Consider the following 18768-nt stretch of genomic DNA (forward strand, 5'->3'; position numbering starts at 1 on the left):
CAGACATAGATTCTAAAGTTGCATGTGTATTTGTTGGACTCCCAACCCAGGGTCTTGTATAGGGGTCTCATGTAATATCATTTCCATTTCAAATGCTTTGGCCTAGGTGGAAAGTTTTTGTTGTGACAGCACCATCCTTAAGTGTGGCATAAGTGAGGCCACAAACCATGTGTAATGATGTGCAACTGTTAATGTCATATTTTCTTCGTGGATCATACTCTTCAGCCTTTGGTCCAGATCCCAGGGGGTCTCACCCGGGAGCACTGCAATCTCCTTAAACCTGATGATTGATTGTGTTTCTGATTTTGGCCTGCTAAATTCCCTGTTCAGCACGGCCTGGATATTTGTGATTCCTGCGTTTGGGTGGTCATTAGAATGCTTGATATACAATGTTAATGCATGATCCTACAGTGTGCTCAACAGCGTAGCCTTTTTTATATTATCATCGATGATGCCTTGTGCTTCCCATACTTCTCTTACCACGAACCAGAATTGGTTGAGATATTCACTTCCCACTCCTCTAAATACTGGTAGTTTGATAGCACTCGGTATGTTGAACTGTGGTGTTGGCAGAGGTGGGGTGGGTGAAGATGGAGGTGAGGAGGGTGAGACAGGTGGTGGTGTGGGTGGAGGTGGTAAATGCGGAATGTGCTACCTTATGAGACTAATCGCGCTTCTCAGAGAAACTTTCACGAGCTCTCCCTCACTTTACTGTGGGGGTGAAATTAAGGGATTGGCTTCCAATTCTTCACTACTTCTATTTCTGTAGATATTCCTGCTTCGCGTAGTCCCAAACATTAATTTATTCGCAGAACCCACTTTTCACATAATAGCATCTTAATCCAAGTGTTCAAAGATTTAATATACTTACCTTGCGGTCCCTTGAGAAAACGTTGCTCCACTTCACTATAGCTGACGGTTATTTCTACTGCGAACTTCGTGATAAATCCTCCTATTATTCGGTCGATCCAATGGTCCACAGCTCGCGTAATCTTATCTCCTGAAATTTCTAGTCTGCACACTAATTCCAAAGTCTACATTATTGGTTTGTTGAGCCTATTCCTTCGCTAGATGTTCGCTAACTTCGCGATCTGCTCATATAGCTTAGAAGGAAAGGATGCAAATTTTTTTTGCGGATTTCTATATACAAGTAGTGCTCCAACAACCATTCCTTAGATACTCGCGGAATTCTGTTTTCCTGCGCCATGAACTCCTGAATCTTCTTTTCCAACCACTCTTCAATTTGTTTCTTTGTTGGATTCCAGTGGCACGACATCGGACATCCCTTATGCAAATCTCAGTCTCGGCAACAGAACCATTTGTTGTCTTGTATGGGCCTGACCTAGGTTTAGAGGTGATTTAGCCAAGAAAATCTTAGTACTACTAGCCCTTTTGGCAAGAGTCAATGGAGTGTAGACTAAGGTCTCACCCGAAGTAGTATGGGAGGGTGCTAGAACCAGGTTTCCGCACCCTCATGATGTCTGATGAACTTCGAGAGCTCCACGGTTTGACCCGTCGCTACACGCACTTGCTATCACTTTGCAGCCTTTGATGCTGCTTCCGCATAGCCCTACTTGGGGTGCAACCCTATAATACCCAAGTCCCTTGCTATTTAATATGTTATTATCCGATTATTTAACTTTTTTATGCAAGACTAATGATTATTACAGCATATTCAACAATCATATCAGTGCGCGCGATAAATAAAACAATGTAAACGTAAGGAAGGCAATACACATCAGATACACTGAAATAGGAACCATCTTCTCTTTATTAATCTTCAATCCAGATTACAGACTCGACATCTCCCTCCGCACTCAACTTCAGGGGTCCGTGCATTCAATTGCAGACTCTACTAGGCCTAAGCGCACTCAGCTACAAAGCCTCTTCCTACTACTACAACCCAATACACTTAGACTCTTACCCTAAGCTTAAACCATTCGTATCCTTTTTTCTCTTCTTCCTCATTCGCTTCCTTTATAGCTTAGAGCCTCGCTTCATTTAGGTAGGCTTACATGACTTTACATTCCATTACAATATTTTAGGGCAGATAGCCCTATGGCTTAACCTATACTTCGTGCTCTGCACCCGCAGTTCGCAGAGTCTTACAAAAACCTTTGACCAAAACTTGGGCTTTAAGCCCCAAAACATGTTGTGGGGGGATTCCATGTGCAACAACTACTTCAACTTTCCAAAGATGATTGCTTCAATGCTTGTCTCCTTTTGGGATTGTCCTTCACCTCAGCTCTGAAACGATGTTATGTTTCACATTGAAAAATGTCTTTTCAAATTAATTTAGCCCAGTCCAATTCTTCAATTAGCAATTTCTCATCAATAATTAATATTTCCAATCATCAACGGTAATTGAAGATAGAACAATAAATGCGATGAGAAAAGAGACAATTAAGACATTAACAAGAGAGACACCATATTTTCAGTTAATGACAAAGGAAAAACCCACTATAGGGAAAACCCTTCATAATTATTCCATTATATTATGATAAAATATTCAGTAGAGACTACAATGAGCCAATACAAAATTAGCCGACAAAATTAACCCAATGACATTCAGTAATATGTTCCCAGCATCAATCTAGATTAGAAAAATTTTGCAGTCAAATGTCAGATTGCAATCTTAGAGCCCAACCGCATGAAGGAAGAGATATGTGTCTGGTAGAGATCTTCCAACCATGTGGATGAGCTTATATGTCTACGATTACAGCTCAAAACTATATGTGTCAAGCCTATATTCAAAAACCAAAAACCCTAACACACATGCGAGCTTTGGACCCTGCAATCTCGGACATGTACCAACCAAAATTTATGATATATTCTCACACCTGTGCCAGCCAATCAATGATGAAGAGAAGAAGAAAATTATTTTGGAAGTCAAAATGAGCTTGGGTTCAATTGTATTTATAGGCTTCCAAGGGTGTACATTTTACTCTTAGGACTAACTTGATTAAATTTGACAATGTGAAATACAATTTAAAAATATGTTTTCCCTTATCCAAATTGTGCACTTCTATAATCAAGTATTGTGCTCTCGAAAACAAGAATATTTTCCCATGGTTGGAATTTATCACTATGCTACAAAATTAGCACTCCCTCCCATCTAGGTAGAAATTTCAACTACATCATGTAATAATGATATGTATCATGTCATCATATCATACCCCATCTCTGCTTAACTCTATCTATTGAAACATTCTTAAGTCTAAAGAAGAAGAATTATCAGGGAACATTATCTACCACCCTCTCAGGACAATGAGGAAAGTCCTATGGGACACTCCCACCTCATGTCATTACATAAGGGAGCAAACATATTCAACCCTATGTTAAGCAATAGGAGTCATAGCATATGGGAGGTAATGTCTTCCACCATATGTCGATCAATACAATATCTCATCCATCCTATTTCTCCCTGATCGTCCCAAAAATTATGCTCAGGAGTCGTGGTAGATAATGTGTATCATAATTATCTTGGGTAACACACCTCAAAGCACTCTCACGACTCGTTATCCAAAAAAGGAGATCTAAACCCAATACGCCTAGCTTGTGGGTATGATTTCAACTGGGTTATACTCTACAAAGACCAATATAGGGGAGAAAAAACTATGGCCCTATGGGTAACAGATAGAGGTGATACCCCATTGTCTAGAGATCCCTCAACCCCAAGAGCCCTCCATCTCAATTCCTCACCATGGGAGCTTAGACAAAGGGGAAGATTTAGCTATGTGTTCTCGATCAATGATGCCCCTTATCAGGAAGGGTCACATCAATTAGTCCAAGTTTATCTTTGAAGACCAATAAATTCCCTTTCGACAAAGCCTTAGTGAGAATATTTTCAATCTTCTCATCTATTGATATATGATGGAGTATAATGACTCCTATCTTCACCAAGTCTAGAATTATATGATATCATATCTCTATGTTATTTTTCTTATCGTGAAATATGGGATTCTTTACTCGAGGAATCCAAATCTTGTTTTCACAATATATCATTGTATGTTCTAGGAGCTACTCAAATAGATATCCAAAGAGCTTCCTCAACCAAATTGCTTCATAACTAGCCATGCTAGTGGTAATGCACTCTTCCTTGGCAGTGCTTAGTGCTACAGACTTGTTCTTCCCACTTATCCAAGATATCATGGTAGGTTGAAGTCTAAAACAACATCCAGATGTACTTTTCATGTCGAAAATTTTCCTTCCTAGTCAGCATCAATATATCCATGAAGTTGAATATCTCTAACATAAAATATCATACTGAGGGTGATCGTCCCATGCAAATATCTCAAAATGTGTTTCGAAGCAATCCAATGTGCATGGAGAGGTGAATTGAATCAACGTGTTCACTGCGTAGCATATGTTTGGATAGGTGTTCACTAACAACATGAGAGCCCTAATTAACTATCTATAGTCATATGGATTTTCCAAATTGGGCCTTGCAACATCTCCACATAACTTCTTGAAATTCATTTCCTTCGGTGTGTGCAAGAACATGCATTATTTCATTCCAAATCTCTCCAACATCTTCACAAAATAATTTCCTTGTCAAATGAAATTTTCATTGGGCCTTTGCACACCGCAAGGCTTAGAAAGTAGTGCATGATTCCACGGTCCGTCATCTGGAATTCAGCAGCCAACTCCCTCTTAGACTAGATCAACAGGGGTTCACTACAAGTCAATAATATATTGTTAACATATAAAACCAAAATAAATGGCATACCTTGGACTACCTTGAAGTAAAGGTTGGGATCAAATCATATAATGTCTTTCTCTAGGGGCTTTGTTTAAATCATGCAATGCCTTCTTCAACCTACTAACATGTGTCTTTTGATCCTCTTCTTCATCCATGTGGCTACTCAACATACACATCTTCTTGTAATATGCCATGGAGGAATTTTATATTGGCGTCCATCTAATGAAGGGTCCATATTTTACATACGTAAAGAGAAACTATCAATTGAATGGTTGTATATTGAGCCATGGGTGCAAATATATCATCGTAGTATTTTCCCTCTTTATGGGATAATCCTTGAGCTACAAACCTTGACTTATATTTCTCAATGATTTCATCGACTCCATGTTTGATCCTGAATAACCATTTTCAAGTCACTGCAGATTTCCCCTTTAGTCTTGGCACAACATCCCATATGTCATTCTTCATAATTCATTCATAATATTTGTCCATATCATCCTTTCAACTTGATCTTTCATATCTTCTTTAAAGGTGGGAGGTTAGGCTTGAATCATAGTGCTCAAAGATACAACATATCCCTGGTACCTGCATGGCTTCCTTCTTTCTCTAAATGATCTTCGAATTGTAATGTGTCTCTCTTCATCTTATAATGTGCCACAAAGCCAAAATTACCTCTTCTTGGCATGGGGATCATATGGAGGAGGATATAAGGGGTCTAGGCTCCATGGGATCATCAATAATGTCTCTCTTAGATCCAGGCATGGAAGGACCATCTAAAGTATCCATATCATCATTCTTATTCTTAGGAGGAGGAGATGGAGGAAGGTCCCTTTCTTTCCCAAGGATAGCATCTTCATTGAATGTTACATCCCTACTAATTTCAACCTTCCTTTGAGCGGGAATATATATCCTAAATGGTTTATAATTTTCACAATATACAACAAATGTACCTTTCTTCCTGAGGCTTCCAACTTGTTTCTTTTGACCTTCGGCACATGGAAATATACGGGGTATCCAAAGATATAGAGATGACCAAAATCAGGATTGACACCTGTGAACACTTCTTCGGGGTTCTTCTTGTCCATTGCTTGTTGAGGCACACTGTTTTGAACATATATGGTAGAATTCATTGCTTCTGACCAAAGAAATTTCAAAAAATTTTGTTATTGAAGCATGGAATGAGTGAATACTACAATATTCATGTTCTTTCTTTTAGCCACTCCATTTGCTTCAGTAGTATAGGGCACAATCATCTCTCTCTTGATACATTCCTTCTCATAAAAATTAATGAACTCATTTTAAATGTACTCTCCACCATTGTCAGGCCTGAAGATCTTAATTTTCTTCCCCATTTGATTTTTGACCAAATCTTTGAACTCCTTGAACATTTCAAATTCTTCATCCTTGTGTTTCAAATAATATATCGACATCTTTATTAAGGAGTTGTAAATGAAAGTGATGTAGTAGAGATGGAAACTAGTAGAGTGTATGGGCATTGGACCACATATATCATAGTGAATGACTTGGAGGATGTCATTCATCTTCTTCTCACTAGAGGGGAATAGTCCCCTTGTCTTCTTTCCACTGGCACAACCTAGATATACTCCATCATGTTGGGATTGAACATCAAGAATACCAGAGACTAATTTCTTCAATTTTGGAAGAGCTTCATAATGTAGATAGGCCAATCTTCATTGTCATAGCTTACTTAGATGATTAGTATCAAGGAAGAGTGCTAGAAGAGGTCTACAAGTGACTTTATACAATCCTTCAAATATCGATCCCAATGTAAATGTATCTCCCATAGGGGATCCAATAGGTTATGTGAGAACTTTTCGCTTGATGAAGGAAACCCTCATCCCTTTTTCTTCCAAATCATATATTGATACAAATTATGCTTTAGTCTCAGCACATACATTACATCATGGAAGAATCCAACTATCCCGTGAATCCTATGGACAAGAACTAGTGAGAGCGTAAACAAGAATATATTCAGATTGATTGTGAACAGTACTTTCCTACTTGGAATATCTTCACCTTTTTTTAGGATGATGATCTTCTTCATGATCACTTGGAGCACCTATTATTCTTCCTGTTCGATAATCAAACCTACTATTTTTGCTTCTAGTGATGTAGCATGGACCTTTGTTCTCTTCGAGGCAATATCAAGCATAATGACCTTTCTTGTGACAATTTTAACATTAAATGTGAGATGATTCTATATCATTCCTTCTCCTTGAATTTCGAGGAGGAGGCTTCCTAAAATTTTATGGACCTATTTTTCCTTTCTTCTTATTGTTTTGAGTGATGAATGCAATGGGATCTCCTTCTTCATGCTTTTAAATCCTACCCCTTGATATCATCCTTGATTCTTCTTAAGTGATTTTTCCAACAAGCTCACCAAATGATGGGAAGATATTGTTGTTGCTTATAGCACTAATGAAATTTTATGAAATGGAAGAGACACCACTAGGAGTTAGAATCATTCATTCCATGTCAGACACAGTTTCTCGAACTCTTTGCAATTGATCTCTAACATGATATATTCTCATAATGTAGGATTTTATAGACTCTCCTTTATTCATCTTCATATATTTGAGTTGATATTTCAAGAAGAGTATTTCATTCAAATTGTTAAATTTATACATGCCAGATATCTTATCATACATGTCCGTAGACTTCCATAAATCTACAAAATATGCAAGTAAATTATCATGTAAACCATCATCTATAATTTTCTTTGCTTTTAACTCACCTTTCTTGTTATTATTCTTGGCAGCAGTAGAATCATTCCCGAGAGGATCGGGTAATTTTCCTTCAATGAATTCCAAAACATCATTTTTATCAGCTGTGATCTCTAAACTGATATTCCATGTAGAAATTTTAGATGAGTCAACAAACTTGTCATGTTCATTAAAGAAATAGGGAGACATATTGACATCATAAGATAGCCCCCTTCAACTTTATAAAGATGATTGTTTAAATTCTTGTCTCCTTTTGGGCTTGTCCTTCACCTTAGCTCTGATACCATGTTAAATTTCACACTGCTCTACGTTGTTTCAATTAATTTAGTTGAATTCAATTCTTCAACTAGAAATATTTAAGTAATAATTAATATTTCCAATCATCAATAGTAATTGAAGATAGAACAATAAATGAAATGACAAAGGAGACAATCAACACATCAATAAGAGACACCATATTTTCAGTCAATGACCAGGGAAAAGCCCACAACGTAGAAAGCACTTTGCAATTCTTCTTCTATTAGATTGTCATAAAATTTTAAATAGAGAATGAAATGAGCCAATAAAAAATAATCCAATAACATTCATTAATATGTTCCCATCATTAATCCGGATCATAAACAACTTTTCATGTCTATGGTCAATTGCGTTCCAATGTCAAGTTGCAACCCTAGAGCCCAACTGCATCGAGGAAGAGGTGTTGATGGGGTTGAGAGATTCCATTTGAATGGATGGGCTTCTGTGCCTATGATTATAGACGAAAATTGTTTGTGTCAAGCCTGCGATCGGAAACCAATAACCCTAATACACATGAGATCTTCATACCCTACAATCTCGTACTTGTACCAACCAAACTTCACAATCCATCCTTATACCCATGCAAACCAATCAATAAAGAAATTAATAAGAATATTATTGGTGAAGTCCAAACGATATTGAGGCCACTTGTATCTATAGGCTTTTAAGGGTGTTCATTTTCATGTTACGGTCGACTTGATCAAATGTGACATTGTGGGCTTCAATTAAAAAATACACTTTTCCTTTTCCAAATTGATAACTTTAATAGCCAATATTGGTCCTATCGAAAATAGGAATATCATTCCAAGGTTGTAATTTGTCATTGGGTTTCCAAATTAAGACACTGGGGCATTCATAAAATGTCATAACATTGGTGCTTCATGGGAGTATAGCACAAGACTAGTGAAATTGAATTTTACAACTTGCATTTTTTAAAATTTAACACTAGTTGAGCGCTATCATGTAGTATATGCACTTGTGCCCCAAATTTACTTTCCACACCATTATTTTATATTTTTTTAAAAACAACCCTTTAAGGGTACACAATTTTCTATTAAGAGAAGGGATGTAGAGTTCTATTAGTGGAACTAGTGCTTATTATATGAGTAGCGCACCGATGTTTCTTAAATTAAAAATCTTGTCACGGTGCACCTGTTGGCATTATGACTCAGGTTTGGCTCTAGGGAACATGTGTTGTCCTTGATGGAAACTCACTCAAGTGGCAAATCATTGTTGAGGCTCTCAAATAATAGAAAATGAGATACCCGCAGGTGAGCCTAACAAAAGTTGCAGACCCGCAAGTGCCCCGAACAAGAAGTGTGGGCATACCCGAAGGTTCTCCGAACAAAAGGTACGGATGTCAAATTCACTCACTTCAATGCAGAGAAGCACGTACGCGTGGGAATTTTTATGATTGATCAATGATATTTAGTCCGACGTTTTTGATCCTATGGTTTTGGTCCATGGTATTGCATTCAAAAGAGTTGAACCCAAGTATTGAATCCTTGGTATTGTTCCTCAATGGTTTTGATCCATGGTTTGAGAAAGGCCTAGACTATAAAAAGGGAAGGAGATCACTTGGCCTGGACACTTGTGAATATTGAATATCTTAAGATCTAAAATTTTGGTGATTGGTTTGTGAAGCTAGATCTGAATCAAGGGGAAAACCGCGAATTATAAGGCGGATCTACTGATAGGTCGAGGTCTCTTTGGTGCATGATCAGATCTGTGAATTCGACAGACTAGGGTACAATTGAGGACTGATAAGGTGTTTATATCTGGAGGTCCATAGTCCAGAAGAAGGCGAAGGTGCGGAGGTCCGGAGTGTAGAAGATGGCGCAGGTGCGTAGGTCGTCAGTCCAGAAGATGACGTAGGTGCGGAGGTCCGCAGTCCAGAAGACGGAGCAGGTGCGGAGATCCGTAGACCAGAAGACAACGCAAGTGCGGAGGTGTGAAGTCCAGTAGACGGAGCAGGTGCGGAGATCCGCAGACCAGAAGACAGCGCAGGTATAGAGGCGCGCAGTCCAATAGACGGCACAAGTGCCGAGGTCTGCAGTCCAGTAGACAGAGGAGGTGCGGAGCTGCGCAGGCTAGGCACAGCAGAAGTGCGGATATTCGCAAGTTTCTATTGGTGAAGTTGTGGACTTTTCTCGAAATATTTGTTGGCTGCCTTTTGTCTATTACTGCAGAGTTCTGGGTTTAGATTACTGGTATTGCTTTTCTGGTTACTGCATTATGAGAAGTTATTGGTTGATTCATTAGTTGATTTTAAAAGGAGATTGGTTGATTCACATGTACTTGATGAATATTTGATGAAAATTGATGGAACGTGGTTCTTGGAAGAAAGGAAGTAGGTCAGCACCTACGTACTAGTAACTTAGCTAGTACAAGAGCTAAGGGGGTTGTAGCTCCCTTCCAGGAGAGACTAGAAAACGAGAGAGGGTTGTAGCTCTCTGTAGGTTGCAGCCTGCGTACTGGTAAAGGACTGCACTAGTACAGAATCATTGTAAAAAGGAGTTTCTAATTGAAAGAAGATAGAGGCATATTGCAGCAGGTGTTTTTCACCCACATTGGGTTTCCACCTTATATCTGGTGTTCTTTGGTGTGACTATATGTTTTTCTTGTTCTTGTTCATTATTATATGGTACTGACATACAAATTAATGGTCAACATCTCAAGAATAAATTGAATTATAAATCTAGAAGGAATAGTGAAAAGAATTTGATAATATTGATTCAACCCCCCTTTTAGTATTATTTCCAATAATTGGTACCAGAGCAGGTCCTTCTAAAAAAGCTTGATCGCATGAAGGAAGATCCATCATCATGAGCAACTACAAGAGAGAAGCATCGATCAAGCCACCAATGTTTGATGGGACCAACTTCGTCTATTGGAAGGTAAGAGTCACAACATATCTTCAATCTCTTGGTACAGAAGTCTGGGATATCATAGATACAGGGTACACTTTTCCATCCACAACTCCTATAGATTCGGCTGGTAAGAAGCAATATGAAACAAATGCAAAGGCTATCAATACTCTATTGGGATGTCTATCTCAATCAGAATTCGTCAAATTTATGCAGTATAAATCCGCAAAAGAAATATGAGACAAGATTGTTATGAGCTATGAAGGAGATGAACAGGTAAAACGAGCAAAACTTCAAACCCTCAGAATACAGTATGAAAATCTTATAATGCACAATGATGAAAGTGTGGCTAACTATTTCCTTCGTGTAGATGAGATTGTCAATTGTATGAAAATCTTGGGTGAAGAAATAAAAGAGGATGTTGTGGTTGAAAAGGTTCTAAGATCTTTGTCCCCTAGGTTTGAATCTAAAGTTTCTGGAATAGAAGAAAAGAGAATCTACGAAACCTTACCATGTCACAGCTGCACGGAATTCTGACTGCTTATGAAATGAGGAAAGGAGGACCATCAGACAGAAGAGAAGCCGCATTCAGGGCTTCAGGCAAAGGAGATTACTATGAGTCAGGACATCTATCAGAAGAAGACGAAGAATCAAATTTTGTCAAGAACCTTCAACGGGGTGCTGGAAAATTCAGAGGTAAGTTACCTTTCAAATGCTTTGCTTGTGGAAGAGTCGGTCACTATGCTGCAAAGTGTCGTCATAAAGATAAGCTTGATAAAGGTAAGGAACCTGTCAGATGGAACAAGAAACAGAATGTAAATAAGAAAAGCTATTACACTCATGAAGACAGTGATGGACTTTCAAATAGTGATGAAGATGAACAAGGTAACAATTATAGACTTTTAATGGCCTTTGAAGATGACGATTTCATGGATGCTATAGATGAAGAAGGTTTGTATGAAGAGATTTCTAAACTCAAAATTTGTTTAGAAGAGAAAAATATGATTATTGATACTTTGCAATTCCAACTGGCTGAAAAAGAAAAACTTCATGAAAAATTAGAATGTGAAATTGTTGGTCTTAGAAAAGATATTGAGAAAACAAAAGCTCTTAATCTTAGATTTGTTAAAGGATCTGAAACTCTAGATGAGATTATCAATGTGCAACATTCTCCACTAATCAAGACAGGTCTGGGATATAATGAAGAAGCATCTCAAGCGTAGCAACCATCCACCTCCAAAAGTTATCTTGATGCAACAAGGAGGAGCGAGCAAAGGCCTAATAGAAATCATCAGGTAAATCATGGAAATTTTGTTAATTTTTGATATGTTCTATGCTAGAGCAATTTATTTAAATTTTCACAGTTAGCAATCACATCAGCATTATGATAAACTGCAGATAGAACATAAATATAAAACGCAGAAGACAAGCCAAGACAAGAGGACACAAGATATGGCACGAGCCAAGGACAAACCCTACAGTGTGTGGGGAAACCCTTTGATCAAATCTTCTTTTATCTTCAAAGTTCAGCAAAGAGAGAGAGAGAGATTACATTTACAACAGAAGTCAACACTTTGACTTATCTGGATCTAGCATAGATCATTTCGTATAATGATGAGATCAGTTGAAGACATTTTGCTTCAACTGATTCTCAAGGTGACTCCTTCACCTATCATCATGCCGCATTTGGTCTTAGTTGCACCACTGTACCCTGCACCATGATATACTAATCACGATCAAGATATTGCTGTGCTGCATCTAAATATCATTGAGCTATTCTCAACATCATGGATCTGCACCCATCTAATGTGTACTCAATAACTGTTATGTTGCTTCCATATTGCTATCCCAAATCAACAAGTATGCTGAGAATGACAAATCCAGTCTTCTCATTGTGATATACTACTATGTCGAGATAGTACAACTGTAGGGTTTCATAGATCTTCTTTGCCACAAGAATATGGTTTCATATGATCCCATTCATGGAGATGAATACCACCAAGGAGGATTGTGTTCATCACTGAAGCTTTGGGTAGTCCAAGGTACTGTTGTCAGATACAGGGATATCATTTTGAGACCAAAGAGATTTCTGCGTCCTCATATAAAGATTGTCTTCATTCATCTATCCGAGATAGATATGAAATGCCTAGGTCACATAAATCTCTTTTATGCTTTCTTCATATAGGAATACCATTGAGACAGCTACAGGAATACCACCTAGATCTTCATCAATGCCAATATAACCAGACAGTGAGGAGGCCAAAACTTCTGCGTATAACTGTCTTTATGATCTGCATATAAGAGTCTTGACTGCGGCTATATGACAACGGATTCATCATGGCTACCATCTACTGCTCCAACGTGGCTGTCATCTATACTTGTATGATCTGCGACAATATACCCGAAATTTTAGAGAGGAAGGATGCGAAGTTCTTCTGCGTTAACAGGTCTTCATTAACTGAGTTAACAGGTCTTCATTACAGCATATAGGGTTTCATGAACAACATATCATGCTTCCTGAACAACGTATGATCTGCGTGTATGAGCTGTGTATGGTTGCCGTGACTGCGTAGTTACCATATATAACTGCGGTTGCATATGTGACAGAGTTTCAAACTGCGGGTTCATATGACCAGTGTGTATATATATTACATTGGACAGCGTTAATATGCATCATATGAAACAGCGTGGATTTAAAATTGGGCAACATTGATATACATCATATGAAACAGCGTGATATATGAGATAGCATGTATATATATAAACTCTGTGTTAACCATTCCCAGTGTATAAATGTCATGACAGCACATAGGGTCCAGCTTACAAGATTTCTGTTTGCATCTCATAAGCCTGTGGCTTACTGCGGCTAGGGCTCCATGAACAACGTTACCATGAACAACATATAAGAGAGTTTCCTTGAGCAGCGTAATAGTCCTCTTCTTATCAATGAGTTAGAGCATCATTTGACTGTGTATATATGTCTACATGACTGCGATGAAGGAGTCTCCTTGTCCCTGTGTTGGATCAGCATACATTGGCTAGGGCATCATGAAACAAGGACAACATATTCTTTTTGTGACTCTCCTTCTCCTAAAACCCAAGACATGGAGAGGAGATCACATCAAGAATATGAGTGCTAAATGATAACAAATCCTCATCTATTTATACCAAAACAACGATGATGAATAGACATGTCGGTTGGGCTTCTAGAGCCTAAATAAGAGCTGGTCGGCTTGATAATAATTACATAAACAAAATAAATTCATATCTCCATAAATACTTATCGGAATCGGATGATCTTTGGATCAATCCTACACCTCTCGACGAGAGGGATCCAATAAAATTATCAGCTGCCATAAATAAGCTGACCCACATGGAGTTTTTCCCTAGTTGCCAATTTAACACTCCCTCTCAACTAGGGGGAACTCCATCTGCTGATCCATATGTCTGACTGTACTATCTCTACCATCAGTGCCCTGCACTATTCCACCCATCTTTTCTCAGCTCTGCTGGCTCTGCTCTAATCTACTCAGCTTTGCTGGCTCAGCTAGCTCTGCTCTGCTGGCTCTGCTATCTCTGCTCTTCTCTACTCAGCTCTACTCAGCGCTGTTGGTTCTGCTAGCTCTGCTCTGCTCTGCTGGCTCTTCTTTGCTCTGCTCAGCTCTACTGGCTCTACTAGCTCTGCTCTGCTCAGCTCTATTGGCTCTGCTAGCTCTGCTCAGCTCTACTGGCTCTGCTAGCTCTACTCTGCTCAGCTCTGCTGAACTATGAAGAAGAAGAATTGATCGAGAATGTCTCATACCATTCTCCACTAACCCGAAGTCAGACTCAGAGTGCATACCACTAGTCCCAGACCAGTCTCAACTGACCCGAAGTCAGCTTCATAGTAAGTACCACTCCTACCACTGGTCCCAGACCAGTATCGCAGTCTCAAAGTGTACCACTGGTCCCAGACCAGTCTCAACCGACCTGAAGTCAGCGTCATAGTATGTACCACTCTCACTGGTCCCAGACCAGTACTGCACTGACACGAAGTCAGTCTCGGAGTATGTACCACTGGTCCCAGACCAGTCTCAGCCGACCCGAAGTCAGCGTCATAGCATGTACAACTCCTACCACTGGTCCCAGACCAGTATCATTGATCCCAGATCAATGGAGGACATCCTAGCGTAGGGAGTACGGTAGATACAACGATGCGTCCATCGGTACTACTATGGTCCCTAACTTCATTTCCCTGCTCATTGATCAGATGAGAGGTACTTTCCATGAGTCCCAGACTGCATGGGTAGGATGCCTCGATAGGAGAACTTAATGAATCCTGTCCTCACAGGAGAACACATCAATCCTGCTACAATCGCCATGGAGAACACATCAATCCAGGCCTCATAGGAGAACACATCAATCCTGCTACAATCCCCATGGAGAACACATCAATCCAGGCCTCACAGGAGAACACATCAATCCTGCTACAATCGCCATGGAGAAAACATGAATCCAGGCCTCACAGGAGAACACATCAATCCTGCTACAATCGCCATGGAGAACACGTCAATCCAGGCCTCACAGGAGAACACATCAATCCTGCTACAATCGCCATGGAGAACACATCAATCCAGGCCTCACAGGAGAACTAATCATCCTGCTACACAAGAGAGTGAATCATCTTGTCCCACAAGAGAGCGAATCATCTTGTCCCACAAGAGAGTGAATCATCTTGTTTCATTGTGCACCACCAGGGTAGGGTGAGTCACCCTGTTATCGTATGTTGCTCCAATAGAACTGCAAGTCCCCCAAAGCTCCTAGAGCTCAATGTATGCAGCATGCAGGACCCTTTTACAAAGGTCTCTCGACGACTCCAAGTCATTCGGGAAAATCACAAATTTGATCTTTCCTCAGGGCTCTGTCCTGTACATCATCTCAGTGTGATGGAGCCTCCTTGATCATCGACTTACCATATCCCAGATAAGGCAGTAATTGATGTCTATCTGCTGGAGCAATTGTCAAATACAGGATTCCTTAATAATCGAATCCCATCTCTGGTTGTCACAGAGATTCACAGTGGTATTCATCATGTGTACAAACAGCTCACTGAAGAGCTTCAGCAACCAGACTGCCTCATAGAAGGCCATACTATCAGCAATATATTCTGCCTTGGTGATGCTCAGAGTCACCGACTTCTGCTTCCTGCTCATCCAGGATATCAAGGCAGATTCCAAACAGCACTGAGAAGTGCTCTAGTGATCCTCCATACTTCCTGCCCACTCATCATTCGAATAATCATGTGGTTTCATATTTCCGGCAGTGTATCTCAATTCTTGAAGATATCTTAGAAGATTCTTGGCACCAATCTAGTGAGGCTCAACCAAATATGAGCTCACCATGCTAACTGCAACACAGATGTCTGGACAGAGGTTCTCCAAGAACATCAACGCGAATGAGTTTATGAAACTCAGAGGCATTTCCCAAATCTGGTCCGACATCATTACCATATAACTTCTGAAAGTTAAGATCCTCGAGGCAATCACAAGCTTGCATCTTATCTTCCCACATTCAGAATCCAACTCCCTCTGTCTTCTATAAATGAGAGGGTCTCCACCTGTCAGACATAGGTGCCGGTACGAGAGGTTTATCATCCACAACATTCGAGTAATGGTTTGGATCGGTTTCACTCCTAGTGAATCTCAGCTACATTATACAGCTATCAATCCTCTCATACTATGCCCGAGGTGTTTTCCTTTAAGCCATAGAGGGCTTTCTTCCACCTGTATACATGAGATTCCTCGATCATGATTCTCAAACTCCTCGGGTTGTTCCAAACCTATGAACCTGCTGCATGAGGGGAATGGTCCCCTTATAATATTTTCCTTTGGTACATTTCAGACATGTACCTTCATGCTTTTGAATTCAGGCATCCTATTCACCATTTGACTCACAGACCTCTAGAGCTGAGTCAATGGACATGGTCCCCAGTGGACTTCCTGCAACTTGATACAACCCTGAACTCAAAAACATCTTTAAAAGATCTATTTTCAAACACGTACCTTTCCATCGATAAGTGCCACCCTGCAACCTTTGGCTTCCATTTCCGAGATGGACATCAAGTTCGATCAGGTACATAAAAGAGATTTTGGGGTTCCTTGCTTTCGTGGAAGAGTCAACCATTTCCTTGATGACCTGCATTACCAGTCATTCTTTTGATCATTGAAGGTGTCCCAGGAATGATTGTTATCTTCATCAAGAGATGTGTCTCTGCCATTCGGACACTCCTTTGCATAACGACCGAACTTATTTCAACAAGGCATCCGCCTTTCCTTCCACCCTTAGATCCGAACTTCCCAATGAAGTGATTCTAAGATGGACCATCAAAATCTTCTGCTACGCTATTCTGATAACATTCTCTTCTTTGACTTCACCCTAGGTGAATTATGAGGAACCCATTGATCCTGCTATCTTGTCCCAACTGTGTTCGGTGATTGCTCTTTCACTCCTTCTTGGGCATTGTCTTCACCTCAGCTCTAATACCATGTTAATTTTTGATATGTTCTATGCTAGAGCAATTTATTTAAATTTTCACAATTAGCAATCACATCAACATTATGATAAACTGCAGATAGAACATAAATATAAAATGCAGAAGACAAGCCAAGACAAGAGGACAAAAGATATGGCGCAAGCCAGGGACAAACCCCACAGTGTGTGGGGAAACCCTTTGATCAAATCTTCTTTTATCTTCAAAGTTCAGCAGAGAGAGAGAGAGAGATTACATTTACAACAAAAGTCAACACTTTGACTTATCTGGATCTAGCATAGATCATTTTGTATAACAATGAGATCAGTTGAAGACATTCTGCTTCCACTGATTCTCAAGGTGACTCCTTCACCTATCATCGTGGTGTATTTGGTCTTAGTTGCACCACTGTACCCTGCACCATGCTATACTAATCACGATCAAGATCATGCTGTGCTGCACCCAAATATCATTGAGCTGTTCTCAACATCATGGATCTGCACCCATCTAATGTGTACTCAATAACTGTTATTTTTCTTCCATATTGCTATCCCAAATCAACAAGTATGCTGAGAATGAGAAATCCAGTCTTCTCATTGTGATATACTACTATGCCGAGATAGTACAGCTGTAGGGTTTCATAGATCTTCTTTGCCACAAGAATATGGTTTCATATGATCCCATTCATGGAGATGAATACCACCAAGGAGGATTGTGTTCATCACCGAAGCTTTGGGTAGTCCAAGGTACTGTTGTCAGATACAGGGATATCATTTTGAGACCAAAGAGATTTTTGCGTCCTCATATAAAGATTGTCTTGATTCATCCATCCGAGATAGATATGAAATGCCTAGGTCACATACATCTCTTTTATGCTTTCTTCATATAGGAATACCACTGAGACAGCTACAGGAATACCACCTGGATCTTCATCAATGCCAATATAACCAGACAGTGAGGAGGCCAAAACTTTTGCGTATAACTGTCTTTATGATCTGCATATAAGAGTCTTGACTGCGGCTATATGACAACGGATTCATCGTGGCTACCATCTACTGCTCCAACGTGGTTGTCATCTATACTTGTATGATCTGCGACAATATACCCGAAATTTTAGACAGGAAGGATGCGAAGTTCTTCTGCGTTAGCAGGTCTTCATTACAGCGTATAGGGTTTCATGAACAACATATCATGCTTCCTGAACAATGTATGATCTGCGTGTATGAGCTGCGTATAGTTGCCATGACTGCGTAGTTACCATATATAACTGTGGGTTGCATATGTGACAGAGTTTCAAACTGCGGGTTCATATGACCAGTCTGTATATATATTACATTGGACAACGTTAATATGCATCATATGAAACAACGTGGATTTAACATTGGGCAACATTGATATACATCATATGAAACAGCGTGATATATGAGACAGCATGTATATATATAAAATCTGTGTTAACTATTCCCAGCGTATAAATGTCATGACAGCACATAGGGTCCAGCTTACAAGATTTCCGTTTGCATCCCATAAGCCTGTGGCTTACTGCGGCTAGGGCTCCATGAACAACGTTACCATGAACAACATATAAGAGAGTTTCCTTGAGAAGCGTAATAGTCCTCTTCTTATCAATGAGTTAGAGCATCATTTGAC

This window comes from Pinus tabuliformis, chromosome 3_2 (genome assembly GCF_031772625.1).
Source record: "Pinus tabuliformis cultivar Carrire ecotype Pingquan chromosome 3_2, CPIR1, whole genome shotgun sequence".
NCBI classification, from domain to species: Eukaryota; Viridiplantae; Streptophyta; class Pinopsida; order Pinales; family Pinaceae; genus Pinus; species Pinus tabuliformis.